At 43.7% G+C, this 20,794-nt stretch overlaps 1 protein-coding gene across 3 annotated transcripts in view; it reads right to left on the bottom strand.

The window, feature by feature from the left end:
- Positions 1-20,794, bottom strand: part of lrmda (leucine rich melanocyte differentiation associated) — a 314,281-nt gene that overhangs the window by 116,555 nt on the left and 176,932 nt on the right. The gene's annotated exons all lie outside the window — the stretch shown is intronic.

Below are 20,794 nucleotides of genomic sequence, written 5' to 3' on the forward strand. Positions count from 1 at the left end.
GCGGCCCATAAACAGAACCTATCCCTCCGCCCCCTCACCACCGCCCTCTCCCTCAACCACCACCAACACACACACACCCAGGCTAGTGTAGAGAGCATAATTGTAAGCCCCCCTGAACCCCTCTCTCTCTCTCTCCCCCTTACATCCTGGATGTCCCAAAAGTGAAAGATGTGTCTGGTAAGTGAGAGAGGTCAAACACGAGCATGGATATTTATTACATGCACTGCAACCAGATGGAGGCGGCCCATCCATCAAGTGGAGCTGTCACAACGGTCACAAACGTTTCCCATAAAGGCTGCCCCCACTCTTCTCTCAGCACTACAGCCTCTCGCTTGCTCACTCTCTGGAAGCGAGAGGTCCGCAACGAAGGAGATTTGTTTCGCACGTGAACTTTAACAATCTGTGCATTCTCCGTTCGGTTCAACATGTTTCCTTCATTAGTGCCTTCTCGACTTGAAACCGCGAGCCGGACAGTCCAAAAGAAGGTGCAGGCGTGGTAAGGCATGGGGAGATATTAAAGGAGTCCAAGTGGGAGCAGTGGAAGGGCGTTTCTGACACTTGCTCCCTCATTCATCAGCCTCTCATAGGCCCGTCGGTGACAATGAAAAGATTTCACAATACAGCCGCGGCAGAAACTCATTCTGGCCCTCATCCATCATGCTCAGCCCGCTAGCCGTTCCACTGACCTAATCTGTGATGCTTCGCTGCTCGCACCCCCCGCTCCTTAAAGGCAGGCTTCATTACTGTGAGGGAGAGCAGGAGATAGAGGCCAAGGGGGGCCAAGGGCCTGCAGAAATAAAAGGGGCCACGCTAGTCCGATACACGGAGAGACTTAAGGTACATAAAACAGAGCAAGAGACAGTCCGCTGTCGCAGTCAGACGCATTCACATCGTGGCAAAGCGGCACGCATGATGGGGCCTTTGGGGGGGGAACCTTGATAGTTAATTACAGTCGGACCTCCAAAGTCCAGCCCCCCAAAAGTAAAACAATTTGAAACTCAACCAAAGAAACCGGGAAAAGAAATACTAAAACCGTCGAGTCATTTTCCTTTTTATTGTAATATCCATTCAACACCTTTGGCCTCATTTTCATGCCCAGCACGAGTCGAGAGCAAACTGTCATGGAACTGTGGACACGGGTGGAGAAATGGCCGTTTGCGACATTGTGAGAGTGAACTCAGTGTACTCAGCTTGCTTCTTGGCTAATAGAAGCAGCTCCTGTCATTCCCTTAAAAAGGCAGCGCGGGAGAGGTGTGCAGTCTGCATGGCGGAAAGTCTCGCTAGAGTCCATGCAGGAGATTGGCATGCGCAAAGTACGACGTTCAGAAGGAACTGAAAGATTTCCACTTGCAGATTATGTATATAATAGTCATGCATTCAATGAATTGATTTTTTTCACAGATTCAGAGGGTTTGGTGCATGCAGATGTCATACCAAGAAACCACGAGAACCGCCAAAGTGGAACTCGACAAAGTTGTCATTTGGGGTTCAACCAATAATTGCCAGAAGCTCTTTACACTTGAAACATGGCATGTACAAGTTAAAGGTTTGTAAATGTTTTCTGATGCTGACAGTTTGAGTCCTGAAAGTAAACATTACTTAGGATCAGAAAATTTTCACAACTAAAATTGTCGACCAGCATCAGGGAGATTATTGCTTTCCCCATTGTAGATTCCATTATAGGAGGAAGAAAAATGCTTTTAGAAGCAGGTGATGCGGCAAAGGTGTCAATCCATCCATTTTCCTCTCGTCCATCAATCATTCAAGTCATCAGACAGCTTGTTACTGTCATAAACAATATCTAACATGATGACTGACTTGAATTTGTAACAGATATAAAGTTGCTTCAAGTTTCATGGCGAGCAAATACTCGGATCGGCATTTTACTACATCGACTGTGGGGGGGGGGGGGGGGGGGTGATGACAACATGATCCCTGTTACGTGCGACAGAATGCAACTTAACTAAAAGGGGTGGACAAAAAAAGGACAGAGGGCTGTCTATCTGACCCCAGAGCGGCGATGATGGAGCTCTATTCCTGAAACCTCTGCTCTGGGTGTGAGGGGCCAGACGACACGACTGAACACCCAAACCCCCCAACACACACACACACACACACACACACACACACACACACACACACACACACACACACACACACACACACGCACACATGCACGCGCACCCACACACACCTCTCTTATCTCTGTAACCGGCCTAATGGAGCTTGTCTCTGCACCCAGGGACAAATTCAATCAAGCTCCATCGCTAAGCATCTTCAAATAACATTGCTTCAGCTCGGCGGGAAGGTGAACATTGTTGTTATTGAAATCAAGTTGACCATCTACACAGCGCAGGAAGTGGAAAGGAAACAATAGCTACTCGGATTTTATTTGTTTATTTTTTTTACTGAGTTGAAGACTGAATGAATTGGTGTTTTTGCCTTTGGTATTCCGAATGAGATAATCTACAATGTGGAAGGTAATACTTATAACACCTGCATTCACATTGGTTTTGTGGTAAATGTAAAAATATATTGCAAAAATGTGACGGATTGGCTTTCTACTTTTCATCATTTGAGTCATCGTGTGTCACTGGTGCTAGCCAACAAAGAATAAAAACGGCACAAGCTATACAAAGTTGCAGTTGTGAAAAAAACAAATTGTAATATTGAGATAATAATGTTGTACATTTTGAGGGAAGAGGGAAGAGGGACCCCCCCACCCCCCCAAAACAGGCATTTCGATGTTGAAAGTCTTCTCAAGCTACAATCAATATTTTGTCATTCTTTTTGAGAAACAAAAACAGCTTTTATTTGTATGATTCATTTTCCTCTCACACATTTACAACTTCTGTTTCTTTGTTTTAGATGCTTTTATTTTCAGTGACAAAGCCATCTCCCATTTTAGTGTCTGACCAATTGCTGGACACCAAGTCAATGAAAATTCAGTAATTCAACGAGGATGAGAGCCTTTCCCATCTGACGATGAGATGCTTTTATAGAAAACCGTTAAGGAAGAGCCGCGTCCACCAGTGATTTTTTTTTTGACAATTTAACTGGTTCTCTTGACACGTTGAATGACTACGCTGACAAGTTAACTGCGCTGCCAATCAATATTTCCTATTACGCTCATTGACAAAGGGAAAATAAAAATATGGCGGTGAGGAGGAAGGGTCGACCCGGCAGTGACAGGGCATTAAGGCTCAATCAACGCTGCTCGTTAATTCACACGATTCATCAAAAATAAAAGGATGACGATGCGTGAAAAATACTAATTCATCATCTGAAAAAAGCGCATACATAGATTCATTTTTGGATTTCCCCGTTGAAAGCACCGCAACAATGCCAATACAGAGCAAGCAACTTAGCTCCGCCCCCGGCATTACGAGTCAGCAGACTCTGCGTCAATGCGAGGTGGAGAAAACAATTAAGCAGGGTTTTAACCTGTCAATCAGGCCCCGTCCAACTATCACACTTTGCACTCTCTGATCCGCCTCCTACTTAACTCCCCCTGTGATACGCCGCTGGCAGCTCGGATGGCTTGACTGACGGCGGTCCTGATCCGGGCGCTGGGAGGCGCCCCTGCGGACGCCTTGGACGTGAGGGAGGCAGATTGAGGCGGACGTGTGAATAGGCCAAAGAGAGAGAGAGAGAGAGGATAGAAGGAGGGGTGAGATAGAGAGAGAACGATGTGCTCGGGCCTCATTCGATGTGCAAAGCAGGAGAGGGCAGGAAGCAGAGGTCCAAGCAAGAAAAAGGTCGTCAAATACGATACGTAATTTATATGAGGTCTCGCGAGAGCCATTACACATTAATGGGATTGTGTGCACCAAATTAAAAGTTGTTCTTCAAAAGTATAACAAAATTAATTGATTCAATATTGGCATTTCCTCTGTAGAATACTACTGACTCAAGTCATTATTGTGGTTATTTTCTACAATTTGTTACTTACGACAAGTTATTACTTCATTATTTATTGCATTTAATGTATTACTATTAATAGTTTTATATTACTTTATTTGAGGCTTTCGCAGTGACGAAACAGTGCAGTATCATTATGAATTCATCGTTGAAAGAAAATAATAGTGTCCACCCATCCATCCATTTTCTGATCCGCTTTATCCTCACAAGGGTCGCGGGGGATGCTGAAGCCTATCCCAGCTGTCTTCGGGCAGTAGGCGGGGGACACCCTGAACCGGTTGCCAGCCAATCGCAGGGCATACAGAGACGAATAACCATCCACGCTCACACTCACACTTAGGGACAATTTCGAGTGTTCAACCAGCCTGCCATGCATGTTCTTGGAATGTGGGAGGAAACCGGAGTACCTGGAGAAAACCCACGCAGGCCTGGGGAGAGCATGCAAACTCCACACAGGGAGGCCGGAGCTGGGAGGTCGACGCGCTAACCACTGGACCACCCAGAAAATAGAAAATAGAGTTGAATATTTTTTGAAAACTTTCTTATTTTGTCATTATAGGGCTAAAGTCCTATTTCCGTTACATTTCCTCAGCATGAAAATGACAACGTCACTAATGTGATATTTCACATCAGCAGTTAATCAACCACTTCAGACTATCAAACGCCTCCCTCAAATACATGCCTGCTGGTCTCCTTTGAATGCCCTCGCTAAGTCCATTGCTAACGAAAACAGGAGCATCTCCTGAGCCACTACAACTGAGTGACTCAGATGAAGAAAAGTGCGGAGTCTGAGGGCAAATTGTAAACAGGTCCCCTCCTAATTTAGTTTTTAGCATGAATGATTGTTTATGTATACATGGCCTGTCAATGACTGGCGACCAGTCCAGGGTGTAGCCCACCTCTGGGATAGGCTCCAGTTACCCTGGACTCCCAATAAGGACAAGTGGTAACGAAAATGGATGGAGGCGTTTATTCAACCTCCCCCCCACCCCCTCCTCCATCTATGGTTGAGTGGATAAACATCCCCGGCCACTATATGAGAAATTGCGTATTTCTGGTTTTAATAATGAAGGTCATTTCAAGGAAGTAATGATTCAATGTCTCGCTAGTTATGAGAGGATTTACAAGTGGCGTGGAAAAGATCTTTGGGTGTAATTTAGCATCAAGAGATGTGGCGTGTTCAGATTTGGTGCATGTAGGACAGAATTATGACCCAAACACATTGGCTGAGCGTCCCATTACTTTGCACTCTCCTTCCTCAGCCTTTAGATTCCATACTGTTCTGTTAACCATCAGCAATTATCTCCCTGTCAGAGCTAAAGGTAACAAATTTCCCCCCATCCAGCCAGCCGCTATCATCCTCCGGACACCAGCATCAACTGACAGCCGCTAAATCACGGCAGCCAGCCGAGGCTCCTGACAGACAAATGCACTACCTTGGAAAAGCTGAGCCCATCACTCAAGGAGAAGGGGAGGAGGGCTGGAGGGCTGGAATGAAGGAGGGGCAGCTGGAAGAGGGAGTATCTCCCTGCTGACCTTCCACTTCTTCTTCTTCCGTCTTTGCTCTCCCGGAGATGAACTGCCCTGTATTCTCGGCACAGGGCTCCATTTTCCAAATCCCCAAATTATTAATGGCACGCTCCTCTGTGCTGCTTTGTCTTAGATCGTCACAACAGGTCGCTGTTTGTACAGATGGGGACAGGCGACTTAGTCAACCACACAAACATTACTTTGGCAAGGAGGGAAACTTACAAATGCAGCTTTCTGGAGGCAGGTGAAGAAGAAAAAAAATACCCATCTCCTCATATTTTCTGCATGCTAAATCACCTGAGACTAACAAGAAACAAATACATTCTGCACAAAAAACCCCCAAAAAACTCAGCAAAACAATGCTAGGTTTGTGAAATTTGCTATTTTTGAAGTACAAAAACGTCTGCAACAAATTTCAATGGGAATTTCAAAATAAAGCAGTATATTTTGCATCACTCTTATTTATTTGTTACACCACAGGATCTGGAGGTTAAAAGAAGCCACGTTTGAGACTTTATGATCTATAGCACCCCTTTTTCCGAGTTATAAAGCCTAACTTTAAAACTCTTCTGGAAATCGTACCCTCAATTTTAATCCAAACCAACCCCAAATTCTAACTCTGAACTTTAAGCCAGAACCCTAAATCTTAACCTTACACTATAACCTTAAATCATAACACTGAACCCAAACTGCTCATCTTAAAGCCCTACCACAAATCGAATCATCAAACCTCAGCCAAACTCTTAACTCTAGTATCAAACCCAAAGGCTAACATAACTAACCCAACTCTGAGCCCAACTCAGAACCTTAAAACCTAACTCAAACCAATAAAACCAAACCGCAGATGGACTCTGAAAATATCTATCACGCCAATATTACTGATTCTATGGCTATAGCGTTTTCCTCTCCAGTACATAAAATGACAGTGTGTCGTTTAAGCCCCAATCACACTGAGCGGCAAACATTTGCGAGTATTTCAGAAGGTAACGAGTGTTGTCGTCAAGGTTCGTTGAAGGGGGAGGGTCGCAACCTTCTTGGTGGGCAGGCACGGAACCAAGAGCCCAACCACAGGTATGGTCCTGTGTAGGTTGCAGAAAAGCAGCAACACTGACATGTTAGGAAAATAAAGATAGCTTTCACAAAAACTGACATGCCCTTTTTTTTTGGTGGATCGATCGCTGGTGTCATCGCAGCACTACTTTTTAACGAAACTTCCTGTCTGCACTGCACCTGCCTAACTGAACTTTTTGACACGGTGTTTCCACTGTACAATAGCACTGGAACCGTATTGGTCCATAGGTGTTAATTCAAGTTCACTTTCACATCCATTCAAGCATCAGTCCTTCAGAAGGCATCAGCATCGTCTGGTAGATGTGTGTGCATGACATGCTGTATCAGTAAGGGCCAGAGAGGAGGGGAGCGCTACCTGACAGTGACCTGTCAAGCTGGATAGGACGCGCTTTAACGATCGACTGTCTGCCGGGATCACACAGGCACACACACGGAATAGTTCGGCATCCAGCCGACAGCGGCCTGAGTGACATTTCCAAGCTTCAAAGGTTATCATAGATGTGATAGGTGCATGGAGCACAACTGTACTGCCGTATAGCCTTCCGAAATATCACAAGTAATTATTGAAGGTGTATTATTATTTTTGTTATTACATTGTAGCATGCATCAAGAGGTTAGAATCAAAGATTTAATTGTAAGGCAATTTGATATTTTCATGTCATGTAATAACTAAGTGAATGCCATTGAAAATATGGTGTCTCTGCTAGCGATCTCGTGAACTCTCGTGAACTTAGCGCATTATATTTCTAGCTTGCATGCTTGCTAGCAAGTTATTTATAGCTATCTCTCATTATCGGTCGACACCGTAGCACATTATCTGTCTTTCCAACCAACTTTTAAGCAATGTTATCTATTTATTTATTTTTTAACTCCACAAACATGAAGAAAAATAACATTCAGTGTGTATTTATTTATTTCTTTTTAGGTAGTGTGTGACACAGTAACATTAGCACTGTGATGCTAACGTCATGAGATCTATCTGGGCCGCTGCTCCAATTTTATATGAAACAAAGTAGGTGACCGTGGTTGCCATAGTAACGTTTGAGCCATTGTCCTCACGACAAGGCAATACACCATTGCAATTACCTTAAAGCTGTTATTGTAAGCTAAACGTATTATAGCACTCGTTCAATCACAGTTTACTCAGTTACCCGCTGTCGCTAACTACCGACAATCGACTCACAGCTTGTGATGCAATCTCGCTACAAAATGGTTCATGCAGTTAAACAACAGGGGCCACAACAGCAGCAATTGTACTGTAGAATGAGCCTGCCAGGGTGCACTGGTTTGACTACAGTAATGGACAGGCTGCACACACACACATACACATACACATGCACACACAAACACACACACTTAAAGGAGGGGATCAATATTTGTCAGGCTAGCACCTTGTTCCAACAATAGCAGATTTAGCGCAGGGGTACGCTTGATTTACGCTTTGCCTTTGCGGCAAGTCATCAGCGGAAGCCAATTACTAAGTGCAACATTAACATGGGCCCCGCCGCTTGTTTTATGGCCCCCTCAGCTCGTCTCAGGTGCTGCCACCATAACGGATACTACACTTAAAAACGTGCTCACAGGAGTGAATTGTCAGTCCTGTCTTGATTTACCTCATATCATTTCCAAGCTATAGACAAAGATAACATGTTGTAAATTGACCCTGTTGGGAGGAGGGCTGAGGGAAAACAGAGGGGAGCGACAGGGGGGTGCTCAGATATATAGTTATATCACAGAGAATTGTTTTGCCCTTGTCTGACTGAATGGAGTGTGTTATTTGGTGTGTACAGTATAGATTAGTTGACAAAACTCTTCAGGATGCCTCTGATGTTTTTGTGCGAGTAACAGAGGAGATCATGCTAAGACCCTTAAAAACACAATAGCTGAAGACATATCACCCACTTTCCACTACTACTCAACTCAGTATTGACACTTGTCTATTGACAAGCACTACCGAGTTGGATGACAGCACTTACTTCCAAGCAACCATACCATAAACATTCCAGTATATGCAGCTACAGCATGATGAAAATATAAATGATAAATATGGTATCTTATTAAATATGCTATCTTACCCCGACGTTGGAGTATGATCCCTCCACAGGTTCCACTTTACTGCAGTGTGCCCTCAGTCTTCTCTCTGCCCTCAGTCTTTTCTCTGATTAAATTTGTGCCTTAACAGTGGCAAACGGCCACATGTCCAAGTAAATAAAGGCTCTCCTCCATTGTTGTATCTCGTAGTTTCTCGACCACCCAAAAGTGAGCTGAGCAAGTCAATACTGTGCACCAAAAAAGGCAACATGTGAAAACAACTCCAAGTCTTATCTCAGGACCAAGCACAACAGTTCATTTCAATTTGGAATGATTTTAGGGGGGCATTAGACTCAAATTGTAAAAGAAATAGTCAGAGAGAATACTGTCCGGCTTCAGCAAGATAGCAGCGCTAGCATTAGCACTGTCAAAAGTCCAAAGTTAACAATGGTTGCTACGTTGGTCCCATGGCAAATTCCTAGGAGAGTGTGTTACTATAACAGTAATATTACCAGTTTTAAGTTGTCTTTTTTTGGAATGTGCAATCAATTCAAAAAATTAACTTGTCAAGAACGTATTTCCAGCTTCAACAAAACAGCTACGCTAAACATACTAAGATAGCAAAAGCAGGTCAGAAAAAAACAAAAAGCTGTCAGTATCCAGTGTTGGTGTTACATGTTACTAAAAAAATGTAAATGTATTGGTATTACAAAAAAAAAGTGTTTTCTTTTGGGACGGGGATGGGGGTGTTACTGATAACTCCCTCTTTAATTCTATGACTTGGGCACAGTACGATATGTTCAGCTGCATCTGTATGACAGTATCGCTTATGGATGGTAAGACTGAGAATTTCCTGGCCCCAGTCGCCTCCTCTGCAGTGCTTGATAAGTAAGAACATTAGTTTTATGCCACTTGCCAAGCTCAAATGAAAAGAGAGCTGACTTTAATGGCACCACAATTAATCGGCCCAATAGACAGACAGCTAAAAGTCGAGGTATTGACTTCATTAAGGATAATGTATGATGTCATTAAGTCAGCCGGGTCACCTTGTGTATCACACGCAGCGCTTAATATATTGGCATTTTCTATGAAGAAGATAAATTCCGATGTAGCGGGATGGAGCTGATTAGAAAATAATTTATCTGCCGAGGCAAAGGACTGGGAGACCTCGAGAGGCAACCAAAACGGATAATGTGGTAGCAATCATACTTAATTAGAGCCCAGATAGATCTGCTGCAGCAATTTAATCATTATTGTTTGGCTTTAATCTACAAAGACGAACACTCGCGGCACCGACATCTTCCCACCAATGAGTCGGCGGGCTCATTCATTTCCGCTGCTTGAAAAATTCACAGGAGTGAGTATAAACTAATCGAGAGTCTTGCATGTACAACTAATCTAGCCATTTTACAACTCAACTTTATACTATTTCAAACAGAACTAAAGGTTTTGGCTGAGGGAAGGGAGATAATGATTGATGAGTTGAGCATTTGTGGAATTGATTCATCGCATCTTGGGGCAAAATGCAGTTCAACGAGCAGAAGCTCTTTGACACATTTTAACTTAATATGATGTAAGCTCTCAACGTTTATTCATTTGGAACAGGAATAAGGAATTCCAAACATTCAACCACAAAAAATGTTTTTTTTTCTCTGTTTAGCCATGCAAGTTAATGCTGTCAACATCCATCCGTCCATCCATTTTCTAATCCGCTTATCCTTACAAGGCTCGCGGGCGTGTTGGAGCCGTCTTCGGGCAGTAGGCGGGGGACAACACCCTGAATTGGTTGCCATCCAATCGCAGGGCACAATCACGGAGACAAACAACGATCCGCGCTCACGCTCACACCTCGGGACAATTTAGAGTGGTCAATCAGCCTACCTTGCATGTTTTGGGAATGTGGGAGGAAACAGGAGTACCCGAAGAAAACCCACGCAGGCACGGGGAGGACATGCAAACTCCGCACGAGGAGGCCGGGCCCGGATACGAAGCCTGGACTTCTGATGTGCAATGCAGTCACATTAAAAGCCACTTCCTCTTTTGTGTCTTCCTCTCAGGAATATTGAGAGGTACAGAACATCCACTACTTTCTACAGCGACCTTGCAACCTTTTTTTTTTCTTTTTGGTGTGTGTGTGTGTGTGTGTGTGTGTGATTATCGGCAGTTTCTCATCTGGCCGAGGCGCCGCTCATTTGTCATGATTATTGCTTAGTTCTGGCCTGTCATTGGTTGCGAGAGATCAATGGCTTTGGACTCTCCCTCTTTTGTATGGGCAGCCCAAACAGCCTTTTCTCTGCTAAATGAGGCTTTCCCTCCATCCATCCATCCGTGCAGCCTTCCCTCGCTCGCACTCCCTCTCTCTTCCCCTCCACAGTCATTTCATCAATTTGGTAGTCTATACATCTTTCTTTTTCCAATCAGCGCTGACATAGTGTCTTCTCTCGCAGGCATTGCAAATAGCAAAGTGTGGAGTAGTGGCGAGCCATTTGTTATTCCTAAAGGATTTCCGTTTGTTTCCAAAGCAGGGTTCAAGTGAAGACAGCTGCTTTTCAAATTGTCCCGCTTTGACTTTTAAGCGGCTGAAGTTGATTCCTCATAATAATGCTGAGGGCCTTTTCGCAGTATCTAGGTGTAAAAATGTGGGTAATCGTTATATCACTTACAATATTGTTCCATTGCATTCATAATTCATTGTCACATGCTGTTTCACTGTTATATATTTTGACAATCCGCAGAATCTTGCAGTCTGGTGTTATGGGCGAGAGCAAAAATTCCTTTTCCGATGTGAAATGGTTGGTGGCATCGCCAATACCCATTCACAATTCTGATAAATATAAATCACTCAAAAGGCATTCAAAGTTACATTATGCAAAATAATTTATACAGTACGAACATAGGAATGGTTTTTTTTCCCTGATGATCTGAAAACTTAAATTGTGATCCTTCAAAACTTGAAAAATCACGATTGTTGATCACCACAATGTGTAGTATCACTGTGCATCCATCGTTTTCCCATGATGCTCTATTCCGCTACGGTGATCTCAAATTGAATCAAGAAGTAGTAAAGTTTCAACCAAAAGAGCAAGAAAGCTATTTTTTAGGGCAATTGAAGTTTTAAATCACTTTCAAACTCACTGGACAGCAGTATCCATATTATGCTTGAAAAATACAGGTAAAGACCAAAGCAGCAGCCAAAGGCTCCCAGCCAATATACAACCCTTTCACCTCATATACGTATGTATGAGTGGTAATTACTGAGTTAAGACTGTTGACTTTATAACCTTTGCTTGTTGCCTTCCTCACGCCTTTATGTAAAACTGTCTTGGCTGCTGGCGTTATCTTATCGACTGCCGATTCCAGGTGTAGATCCTTGAATCGCGTGAGGACATTATTGGGGAAAAACTAGTGTTGGTACTTGAATAAAAAAATGGAATAAATTGGCCTTTGTGATTAGTTACACATTGACAACTTGCAATTGAATCCTGGCATGTCTGAAACACGGGCACCCTATTAACGAAAACAAACAAAGAAAATTAAAAATGACAAAAATTTACATTTTTGAGTTACTTGGTTAATTGTTGAAGCCCCACTTTGTTAAAAAAAAACAAGTTCAGCCATCTGTTTTTGCAAATTGCGCAGGCACAAAAGATGAGAAAATGGTTTGGAGTTTGGGAAATTGAATCATAACCCAACAAATGTCTTCTTTGCTTCAACCAATTCAAAGAATCTAGCCTTGCTCATACTAGAACTGATATGCAACGTTTTGCATTGCATTGATAGACCTGCAGAAGCGGGTCAGTCCTGATGTGATTTATTTATTTTTTTCCCCCCAAAACATAACCTTGCTCTCCTAACTTCACCCTGAGATTTCAAATGGAATTCATGTGCCTGGGGTAATAACTTCAAAACCCTTTGGTGGATAGTCGAACCAGTGAAAACAAGACGGGCCTAAAAGGTCCTCATTAAAATCCACACACACTCTCTAAATCAATTTCTCCAGCTGGAAAAAAAAAATCACACAAGTGAACAAATCATCCCATGATGAACTGTAATGATAAGTTCTCGAAATAACTCGTGTGTGTGTGTGTGAGTGTGTGTGATTCCGCGGTCAGCGGTCTTTCAAATATCACGATTTATATTTGTAGAAAATGAGCGTGTAATTTAACGTTCAAAGACGCGCCGAGAACTTTAATTACGGGATTTTAATGAGGAATAAATTACAGTAAGACTAATTGCTTATGAATGTGAAGGCACAGATCATGGCGCCGTCTACTGTCCCGGGCATACTGCAACGGCTTCAAAACCAACAGATGCGTTTTAGCGCATAGGATCCGGGCGAGGTGCATACAGTACTCCTTTACTATCTAGCCATACAGTCATAAAGCACTGCACTCGGCGGATGTAAGAGTAAAAAGGCACGCCATGAAAATGTCACGAAGATTTGTGTTCCGCCAAGACAATGTTGGAAAGCTGACATTGTCATTACTGAGTCTTGACACGCCGCATCATTCACATGCTGTATCAGCGTGACACAAATGAAGCACCATCGCACGGTAACGGCAAATTGCTCCAGTGTGAATGACACGAGACACTAAAAGCCGAGAATTGAAGCCGGCTTTTTCCTTTGACGTGCTTCAAGGTGGAGACAGAAGAGATGGGCATCATACTTCTTTTAAAATTGCAACGGGGGTGAACCGGTACTGTAATTATCATCATGTCTTTGTCTGAGATCACCTGAGGAAAGCCACAATAAATCAGTCAAGTGGACTTTTAACCAGGAGTTCGGGGACGGTAAATTTGGACGACCGTGTGAAGTTAAGTAGCGTTAGCAACAATTGATGAAAAACGTTATCGATACTGTTCACGAGGTTGATTATTCACCACCTGTTTCATCAATAGACGTAATATGTGGCGCAATGCTTGTAGGCAGAGGGGCTGCCGATTCAACTGGCTTGCTGTTGAAAAGAGGCAAAACATGGCTGCCGCTGTGGGAAAATTAAAAAAGCGAGTCTCCCATTCCGTTAATATAAAATCATATTTAAGATGAAAACTATCTCTAATGAATGAATGTGTTTATTTCTCCGTAAATTGGGCGACTGTAGTCCACTACGAGTTTTAATTGTCATTTCAGAGTCGTAAAGGTGAATCATTTCAATCGCTACTTGGTGTTGGATATATAGATGGAGGAGAGACTATCATTGATCATTTTCCTACGCGTAGATTCAATTATTTCCTTTTCCTTCAAACCAGTCAAGAGAAGCGACAATAAAGAGACATGGCGGGGCAATGGGAGCAGTATGCACGTGAGACCTGCTAACTACGCAAGGAAGAGTCCAATGCCACGAGCAGAGCGAGTAGGTGCGCTGATGAGTTTTATCACTTGGCCATACCCTTCCTCAGCAGTCTCTAATTGACAGCTCACCCCTGTCTCACACGATTTCTCATCATGTCTCTGGTAGCGGCACCCAGATCTCAGCACTCCGGCTTGTCTCGACACCTCCCGATCCCGGGCCCACCTCTGTTTCCACCGTATCGGCTCGCTATGCCGTTCCCGGGCTCGGCTGAGGAGGCCTGACAGGCGGATTCCTTTGCTTTTTGGCTGGATTAAAAGCACTTTGGAGCTCATGACAGCCTGCTCTCTCCCGCCACCTCACAGTGCCGTCTTCACACTTCTCTGGGCAGCCACTGCCTCTTGACAGACCACTGTCACTTCCCATCATGCTCTCCGCTGATGGCGCCTCCCTCTCCTGCCGCTTTGACACCCCAAATACGCAGCCAACCCCTCCTCGGCGAGCCGGAGCGAGCCCACTTCCATACCAGTGCAATTATTTTTTTGACAAGCCATCCATCAGCCTTAACTTTAAAAGCACTCGGCGCTGATATCCATTGTTAAGTCTCCATCGCAGCTCCCTGCACATAGAGCTTGCATGAGAGAGTATGATATCAGACATCACCCAAGCTACCAAACCATGTAAATTTACTTTGTTCTCCACGATGTTTGCAATTTCACATCCAATTTTTCGCTACATTATGCGTCGTTGTTGCGCCTAATGCAATGTTGTCAAAAGCCATTTGAGTTCGGAGCCTTAGTCGCCTCTGAAAACAGGTTAAAATTGGTATGCTATATGTGTAAGGCAGGCGCATGGTTGGATCTTATTAAAATTATCTGCTCCATTCTCACGTTGTTCGGTCAGAGCAATTTACAGGCATTAGCAAAGACACATATGAAAATGTCAGCGTGTCAGCGAAGGCAAAGGGGGCGCGTGGCTGTGAGTCAATAATGCTGCCTTGCTGGTGACACAAATTTGATGGTAATCTAAGAAAATGAATAAGGACGAAGAAGCGCGGTGCTCCTTTGAATGGGAATCTTGTCCTCTGTTAAATCATTTGGCGCTCTTCCACTTGGCCTACATCTTAGCCCCGCCGCGGTGGGAAAAAAAGGGGGACACGACAACAAAGTGCTCTGCCATCGTCGCTTGTCTGGTGTGCTCAAACAGCACACATTACACGTGCATGATGAACCGGCTGATTATGCACGGGCAAAATGACTGCTTGCTTACTGAGAACAACGCTCCCATTTCAACACAGGGCTCCTTTATTTATGTATTTATTTATTTACAATAACATACTGCACATTGCAATAAACCTGTTGTTATATCCACCTCAAAAGAAAGTGTGCCTCATATTCTACGATCATGATTAGTGCCATAAAATAACTTCAGAGGTTTTGCTAACATTTGAAGAAATAGCACGCCTATGTAGTAGCACAATGGTTTTATTTTTGATCCCTTTCATTTGGAAAAAAAAGATTTAAAGGCCGCATTTTGATTGCTGGGGCAGTGTGACCACTTGATGTCTTTGCAATATTCACGTTCCATTTAGTGTAGCACTTGTTCCCCTTAGCTCTCCATTGACTACTACAATCATTCGAAAGCAAAACTGCAATAGGCCTAGCCCACGGACTTCGATATGAATGGACTAATAATCCCCCCCCCCCCCCCCCCCCCCGCACAGTTGGAGCCACAGGGCAGCCATTTTATCTCGCCACTGTTAATGACAACTTCTGTTATTTTTGCACTGAAAACACTGTTATTGATGGACCTGACACAATGTATGTTTCACGCCACGATCCCTGTACAAAGTAATGAGAGCGTCCCAAAAAACAAACTTCACTTTTTGTATTATCTCAGTGTAGTGAATCATGACATACAGAAGTTACGTTTCCATTTTTTTCCCCGATGACACTTTCTTTCATTTCATTGTTCATGGTTCTGACAACATGCCGCAGAGACAGAAAATAATGTGACAACGCCGCAGAGAAAACAATGTATTGAAGTTAGCCACACTTAGAGAGTGGCAACGTAAGATGGCCGCAGTGGCTTCACTTTTCGCTGCGACGAGTAAGCGGCATTGTTAGTCCGTTCATACATAAGGCCATGGCCTAGCCTCGCAGCACCACAAATCATAGCTAGGACTCCTGTCCCTCAAGTGACATAAGTATTTTGGTTCACCAGCTAAAAATAGCATGTCATTATCCATCCATTTTCTATTCTGCTTGTCCTTATTAGGACCACAGGTGAGCTGGAGCCGACACCAGCTGACTAAAGGTGAATCGTTGACAACTAATCGCAGGGCACATATACTGTAGATAACCGATTATACACACTCACATCTACGCCGATGGACAGTTTCGAGTTAGCATGCTATTACAAGTAGGCTACATAGCTCACCTTGAGGCAGACACTCAGAGTTACAGCAACAGTAGGCTGTGGTGTATTTGAGTGAAGATAAAGCAAGTTTGTAAACTTTACACCAATTGCATTCAAAAGCCACCCCTCAACAGAGGCGCAACACAATTAACAAGCTGATCCCAGCGTGTGTCTGGCCAACTTAATGAATACCAAATGATACGCAAATACTTATAAATCATCATTATGCCCCGATTTTAATTGATCTCACAATTAACCGTGACAAATGCAACATACGGAAAGTCTTGACTTTATTCTTTCCGTGTAAGAGACTATTTATCTTGTTCCGGCTGCGTCATTGCTAATTTCATATTGTGTGTGCTGCTAATTAACAGAGACAGAGAGACAATTTTAGTGCTGTGTAATTTCTCCAATTTACAGCGGGGAGCCTTCTGTTTCTAATCATTCCCGAGGTGCTTAAGAACCCTATTTTGCTCCTAATGGCATTTACTGGTATCTGCTTTTTGACTGACATTGCCCTCACTACCTCACAAATCCATCACCTGAAACTATTGGTGGACCAGCCAGGACCAACTTTCATGTTGTGTTACCTGCAGAATCCCTATCATAAAACACACACACACAAAAAAGTAAGTCACGTATAGTTGATTTTGTATTAATCCGGCAAGATGACAATTCACAACCGAGAGTGGTTTGCTCTTGTTGTGTTGTTTTCAAATTTAGAGATTGAAAACAATCGCTTGACTCTTTAAATGTTTTCGTGCACTGTTGCACTTACACCTGGTGCAGTGCGGCATCGTGTTGCATACACCTGCAACTATCAGTGGCTGTGACAGCTTTAGCGCCAGCAAAGCAAAGCAAAGCAAGGCTCAAACCGGCATATGGTTATATCAAGCATCCAGATGGCTCAAGCTTGTCTCCAGGCTGACAACTTTGCTCCTCCATTATCAAACACCAGCTATTAACTACAGTCAAGGAGGTGTTAATTAGACATAATGAAGCAATTTCTGTTTGGTCAGAGCCTACTATTTGCCAATTACTTGTAATTATATGCACTCAGTGCTATAGCTCAATGGCGCAGCAGCCAGCAGACCGTCACGCGGCGGGACCACACGTCAGCCTTTTTGTTGAGTATAGGATTTTATATGCTACTCACGAAAAGTTAGCTGGGTTGGCCGTTCGGGTGAATAAAGCTTAATACAGTCGAACCTCATTTCAACGTAGCCCGTTGACGTTTTCATCGCTACAACGTTCACATTTCAAAGCCCCGATTTCATGGCATTCGTTTTCAATTGGCTGATTTTGTTTACAAAAAATACTTTTATAACGTAAACTTTATTATAACAACTAGATTTTTCCCACAAAATAGTGAAAAGGTCTTCGTTACAATGAGCCATGGGAAGTTAACCACCGCCGCTACCTTGCTTCCGAACAAAGTGTACAGCAAGGGATTCCCCTCCATTGCTTAGCAGTGCCACTGATCAACTCGTACATTGCTGTACTTCTGGAGGCACGGCGCGGTCCTGAGCACCCGGTCTGAAACGTGTGTGGTAAACAGAAGTAAATCCCGCTGTCTGTCTCTCACGTTCGAACTGGAGTCTCCAAGACGAAGCTCAGCCGAGACTCCGATTTGGCAAAGTTAACGACAATCATCTGTAATGGCAACAAAATCATGTTGTCACGTTTTTACATCTATAAATGTTCATTCTGTATTGTACATCGTAGTTGGCGGCCATTTTATTGAAAATGGTGACAACGAACAACCGTTATAACGTACAGATTCGTCATGTCCCTCGAAGTACCTTGTGACGAGGTTCGACTGTATTAAGTTTTTCTGAGTAGTGTATGTACAGTTTGATCTTTGACAACAATTCATGGGCCAAATGAGGAAAATTAAATCAATTTTGACAAGCAAGTAATGTGGAACCAGATCATCAATTCTAAAGGATGCGAACAAAGTAATATCTAAGAATACACTGAGGGCTCATGAGCCACCTCTAAACTGAGAATAACTGATTGGACTTAATATAGGATCAGTTCACTCATGTCGACATGATATGGAGTTCCTGGTATTTGTTATCGAGCCATGCTGCACAAGTGACATCTAAATTTCTCAGTGAAATGAGAACAAGAAGGTTTTTGAGATTAAAAGTGTCTAATTGCCATTGGATATCGCCTAACAAAGCCAAATTGCCTTATACTTTGTCGGTAATTACCTTACATTTACCTTAGAGCAAGCAGAGATGCTAATTGGATGCTGTGTGCAGCATGGAAAATAGGAATTCTGACTCATGATATTGTCGTTGAAGTTACTGCTGTGCAAAATAAAATGAGAGTGAATCGTCTACATATACGCCACATTCCAAAAGCTCAAACTGGTCCATGTGGCGTATGATAACCAGACCACATGCACACACACATGCACCACATGCACACACACACACACAAAAAATACCCCTCACCCTTCAAAATCAACCAATCTATGACTTTTACTAGGTAGGCCCACTTCTATCAAATATTGCAAAAAAAGAGCAGGCGTAACGTAGCCCTGGCAATTCCAAAACCCCGCCACCACTATGGGTCACTCCATCCACAAACCTCTCACCCATGTGACATCCTACACGCATTCTGCCATCTGACCTGTAGAGTAAAAACTGGGATTCATCGGTTCATAAGCTTAGCCGGCGACGTCAACTCTCAGGTCTTCAGAAAGGTCACTGTGGTTCTTGTCTCAAGGAGCCAAAGATATGAGAGTTGATACACCGCACAGATGTCCCTCAACGACCATATTGCTTGTTGCAGTTTGTCATCTGTTCAATCTGCAGATCCAAATTTGACTCGACCCCGCTGCTAATTTGAGAGTCAGCAAAGTCACGCTGATTAAAGAGGACGGTAGCTCCAACACAGACTGTGAGCAGAGTTGTTTTATGGGGTTTTTTTTCGGTTTTCCCTCTCCAAAGAGCCTTCAACAACACCGTAACCAAACCATTCACACTCGGCTGCTAATCCGCACCCAAGAACCATCCAGCAACGACAGCAAATGATAAGCTGTTGTGAATTCAACACTTGAAAGTTTCTCATGAGTCGAGGGAAGCAGTTTGAATATTTAAACTGTCAGGTTGATTCAAAATTATTTAAAGTCACTTAGCTATCACTAGCTTGATTGTTAATGTATAGTGATCCCTGGCTATATCACAAAAAAATAATAAGAAGAAACAAAAACTTCAATGTTCCATCCGATGTGTTTCAGGTACAGGTATAATAAAAAGGCACATCAGTCATCAGGCTGAATTCCCGCCGCGGCCCTCACTGTGCTCCTACCGCGCAATGACATCGCGTCACAAGGAGGCGAGGACGCGAGGTGCTGAGGCCTGAGCTGCTTGTCAGCGGCATGACTGATCACCGAGCCCGCGTCTAAAAGGATTGCTGGTGGAAATAAAGACACCGGCATGTCAGCTCAGACGCACCCATCAGACAAGTGGATGCGTATTGACAGGCCGGCGACAGCCACAGAGAGATGAAGGGCACGGCAGTGGGAGACGAAGCGTCCTGAAGTCACTCACCTTGGCACGGGCTGCAATGTCAGCCAGCCCGGTGGCCATCACTCTTGGGGTCCTGTCCATGGTATTATTTAAAGCCAAACAAATATCAGTCACTGAATGTCACCGCAAGGACACCCGCGCCTCATCTCTACCAATCAGTGTCCGCGGTTTCAAATCACCCTTTCCCCTTCCCTGGCCGACAAATCCATCTTCCTCATTCCTACGGTGGCGCTTCACACCCCCATTCGACCCCTGACGGCCATTCTGAGGGGCGGACCCTGGCGCAGCAGATTTATGATCGCCTCCCCCCATCTCTGCCCAAGCACGATTTATTGACATTACTTGTCAGCTTTCTTTAGGAGGAATTGCACGTAGAATTAATTTTAACTGTGTCTTAATGTTAAATATCCTGGAAACACTAAATTTCACGCTGGGTGACGCTCGGCGCTGCATAAGCGTATATCGAGCGCCTCTTTTTTTTTTTTTTTTAAGGCTCTAATTTAATAAGAAGCACCTCGTAACCACTTCATCTCCGCTGTTAATTACTCGTTCTCCAGCTGTGGAACAATCTTGGGACACGACTGAGCGCATCAAAAGTGGTTTGATTTCATTGTCTGACATAAACTTGACAAACAATGCGGCGTCGACGATGTTTTTCAAAACATGGCGTGACGTTAAAACTTTCAACAAAAACAGAAATACGACAGGAGACAGAAATCAGACTTTCCACCGTATAATTTCAGATCAAATTCCTCTCTAAATAACTGTTGGGGGATTATAATTCAGGCCTGTTTTAGCCTGATGATGATTTATGTGTCGTCTGGAAAAGTCGCAACAAGATTGTCTTTTTTTTCTTTGAAATGACGCCTCGATGTGTGAACCTAAGCACTTCTCCTCCTGCCATTATTGCGCAGGCTGCACGAAAACTGCTGAAAGCGAATGCACCGAGCACCATAAAACAATTCCTACCTGAGAGGCAGCATGGGCCCC

Source organism: Hippocampus guttulatus, chromosome 10 (genome assembly GCF_054856545.1).
Source record: "Hippocampus guttulatus isolate MCC_2025c chromosome 10, RoL_Hgut_1.0, whole genome shotgun sequence".
In the NCBI taxonomy this organism is placed as follows: Eukaryota; Metazoa; Chordata; class Actinopteri; order Syngnathiformes; family Syngnathidae; genus Hippocampus; species Hippocampus guttulatus.